This window comes from Marmota monax, unplaced genomic scaffold (assembly GCF_021218885.2).
Source record: "Marmota monax isolate L192 unplaced genomic scaffold, Marmota_monax_Labrador192_F-V1.1 WCK01_AAM20220418_F8-fsc00182, whole genome shotgun sequence".
Lineage (NCBI taxonomy): Eukaryota > Metazoa > Chordata > Mammalia > Rodentia > Sciuridae > Marmota > Marmota monax.
Window position 1 is genome coordinate 1,489,835 of NW_026693043.1, and position 4,338 is coordinate 1,494,172.

Consider the following 4,338-nt stretch of genomic DNA (forward strand, 5'->3'; position numbering starts at 1 on the left):
ATCTTCATTCCTGATGGATACCTTCATTTTATATATATATATATATATATATATCTGGGTTGAGAGGTATTTTTGTAGCACTTTAAAAAATGTTTCTTCACTGTCAGATACAGCATTATTCTCCAGGATATATAAAAACTCAAAAAACAAAACAAAACAAAAATAACCCAAAAAATAAATGGGCAAAGGAACTGAACAGAAGAAGAAATATAAATGGTCAACAAATATATGAAGAAATTTCAACTTCTTTAGCAATTAGAGAAATGCAAATTAAAACTGCACTGAAATTCCATCTCATTCCAGTCAGAATGGCAATTATCAAGAATATAATAACAATAAATGTTCATGAGGATGTCAGGGGAAAGGTACATTCATACATGGTGATGGGATTGCAAATTGGTACAACTGCTCTGGAAAGCAGTACAGAGATTCCTCAGAAAACTTGGAATGGAACCACCATTTGACCCAGTTATCCCACCCAAAGGACTTATGCATCAGCATACTATAGTGACACAGCCACATCAGTATTTATAGCAGTTTGGTTCACAATAGCTAAGCTATGGAGCCATCCTAGGTGCCCTTCAACAGATGAATGGATAAAGAAAATGTGGTGTATACACACAATGTAATATTACTCAGCTATCAAAAAATGACTTTATGACTTTGGCTGGTAAATAAATGGATCCTCAAAAAACCAAAGGTTAAATGTTTTCCCTGATATGCAGATACTAACACACAATAAGGGGAGGGGTAAAATAGAAGTTCATTGGTTAGACAAAGGGGAATGAAGGGAAAGGAAGGAGATGGGAATAGGAAAGACAGTAGAATTAATTGGACAGAACTTTCCTATATTCACATATGAATACACGATCGTGAAATTCCAACTCATGTACAACCACAAGAATGGGATCCTAATTAGAATAAGTTATATTCAATGTATGTATCATATGTCAAAATATACTCTACTGTCATTTATATCTGAAAATAACAAATTAAAAATGTTGCTTTAGTGTCTTTATGTTCTCCGTGGTTTATAATGAACAATCCACATATATTTAGGTCTTTGTTCTCTATGTGTATTACGTTGGTTTTCTTTGACTGCTTTCAATATTGTTCTTTCATTTCAGAAGTTTGTTTATTATGTATATAGGCATGCATTTCTTTTATCTTATGTACTTGATGTTTTGCTGAGCTTTTTTAGATTTGCAAATTGTTTTTCATTAAGTTTTGACAGTTCTAAATTATTTATTCAGGTATTTTTGTGTATATAACTCTTCACTCTCTATCTGGAACCCCAATGAGATAAACATTAGACATTTTCAAAATAAACATTTTCATATTAGCTCACAGATATCTCAGGCTCTGCTTTATTTTCCAACTTTTTAATATCTATATTTTTTTTTAAGGTTAGATCTTTTTTTTAATTTTTTATTGTGGGTTGTTCAAAACATTACAAATTTCTTGACATATCATATTCCACACTGTGATTCAAGTGGGTTATGAACTCCCACCTTCACCCCATGCACAGATTGCAGAATCACATCAGTTACACATCCATTGATTTACAAATTGCCATACTAGTGTCTGTTGTGCTCCGCTGCCTTTCCCATCCTCCACCCTCCCCCCTCCCCACCTCTCCCCTCCCTTCCCCTCCTCTCTCTCTACCCCCTCCACTGTATAACCCTGAGGGTCTCCTTCCATTACCATGCAATTTCCCTTCTCTCTCCCTTTCCCTCCCACCTCTCATCCCTGTTAAATGTTAATCTTCTTCTCCTGCTCTTCGTCCCTACTCTGTTCTTAGTTACTCTCCTTATATCAAAGAAGACATTTGGCATTTGTTTTTTAGGGATTGGCTAGCTTCACTTAGCATAATCTGCTCTAATGCCATCCATTTCCCTGTAAATTCTATGATTTTGTCATTTTTTAATGCAGAGTAATACTCCATTGTGTATAAATGCCACATTTTTTTTATCCATTCATCTATTGAAGGGCATCTAGGTTGGTTCCACAGTCTTGCTATTGTGAACTGTGCTGCTATGAACATCGATGTAGCAGTGTCCCTGTAGCATGCTCTTTTTAGGTCTTTAGGGAATAGACCAAGAAGGGGAATAGCTGGGTCAAATGGTGGCTCCATTCCCAGCTTTCCAAGAAATCTCCATACTGCTTTCCAAATTGGCTGCACCAATCTGCAGTCCCACCAGCAATGTACAAGTGTACCCTTTTCCCCACATCCTCGCCAGCACTTGTTGTTGTTTGACTTCCTAATGGCTGCCAATCTTACTGGAGTGAGATGGTATCTTAGGGTGGTTTTGATTTGCATTTCTCTGACAGCTAGAGATGGTGAGCATTTTTTCATGTACTTGTTGATTGACTGTATGTCCTCCTCTGAGAAGTGTCTGTTCAGGTCCTTGGCCCATTTGTTGATTGGGTTGTTTGTTCTCTTATTGTCTAATTTTTTGAGTTCTTTGTATACTCTGGATATTAGGGCTCTATCTGAAGTGTGAGGAGTAAAGATTTGTTCCCAGGGTGTAGGCTCCCTATTTACCTCTCTTATTGTTTCTTTTGCTGAGAAAAAACTGTTTAGTTTCAGTAAGTCCCATTTGTTGATTCTAGTTATTAACTTTTGTGCTATGGGTGTCCTATTGAGGAATTTGGAGCCCGACCCCACCGACTGTAGATCGTAGCCAACTTTTTCTTCTATCAGACGGCGCGTCTCTGATATGATATCAAGCTCCTTGATCCATTTTGAATTCACTTTTGTGCATGGCGAGAGAAAGGGATTCAGTTTCATTTTGTTGCATATGGATTTCCAGTTTTCCCAGCACCATTTGTTGAAGATGCTATCCTTCCTCCATTGCATGCTTTTAGCCCCTTTATCAAATATAAGATAGTTGTAGTTTTGTGGATTGGTTTCTGTGTCCTCTATTCTGTACCATTGGTCCACCCGCCTGTTTTGGTACCAGTACCATGCTGTTTTTGTTACTATTGCTCTGTAGTATAGTTTGAAGTCTGGTATCGCTATACCGCCTGATTCACACTTCTTGCTTAGCATTGTTTTTGCTATTCTGGGTCTTTTATTTTTCCATATGAATTTCATGATTGCTTTCTCTATTTCTACAAGAAATGCCATTGGGATTTTGATTGGCATTGCATTAAACCTATAGAGAACTTTTGGTAATATCGCCATTTTGATGATGTTAGTTCTGCCTATCCATGAACAGGGTATATTTTTCCATCTTCTAAGATCTTCTTCTATTTCTCTCTTTAGGGTTCTGTAGTTTTCATTGTATAAGTCTTTCACCTCTTTTATTAGGTTGATTCCCAAGTATTTTATTTTTTTTGAAGATATTTTGAATAGAGTGGTTGTCCTCATTTCCATTTCAGAGGATTTGTCGCTGATATACAGGAATGCCTTTGATTTATGCGTGTTGATTTTAAATCCTGCCACTTTGCTGAATTCATTTATTAGCTCTAATAGTTTCTTTGTAGAGCCTTTTGGGTCTGCTAGGTATAGAATCATATCATCTGCAAATAGTGATAATTTAAGTTCTTCTTTTCCTATTTTGATGCCTTTAATTTCTTTCGTCTGTCTAATTGCTCTGGCCAGTGTTTCGAGAACTATGTTGAAGAGAAGTGGAGAGAGAGGGCATCCCTGTCTTGTTCCAGATTTTAGAGGGAATGCCTTCAGTTTTTCTCCATTCAGAATGATGCTAGCCTGAGGCTTAGCATAGATTGCTTTTACAATATTGAGGTATGTTCCTGTTATCCCTAGTTTTTCTAGAGTTTTGAACATAAAGGGATGCTGTACTTTGTCGAATGCTTTTTCCGCATCTATCGAGATGATCATATGGTTCTTATTTTTAAGTCTATTAATGTGGTGAATAACATTTATTGATTTCCGTATATTGAACCAGCCTTGCATCCCAGGGATGAATCCTACTTGATCATGGTGTACAATTTTTTTGATATGTTTTTGTATCCGATTCGCCAGAATTTTATTGAGGATTTTTGCATCTAGGTTCATTAGAGATATTGGTCTGTAGTTTTCTTTCTTTGAAGTGTCTTTGTCTGGTTTAGGTATCAGGGTGATGTTGGCCTCATAGAATGAATTTGGAAGTTCTCCCTCCTTTTCTATTTCCTGAAGTAGCTTGAAAAGTATTGGTATTAGTTCTTCTTTAAAGGTTTTGTAAAATTCTGCTGTATACCCATCCGGACCTGGGCTTTTCTTAGTTGGTAGTCTTTTTATGGTTTCTTCTATTTCCTCAATTGATATTGGTCTGTTTAGGTTTTCTATATCCTCCTGACTCAATCTGGGCAAATCATATGACTTAAGAAATT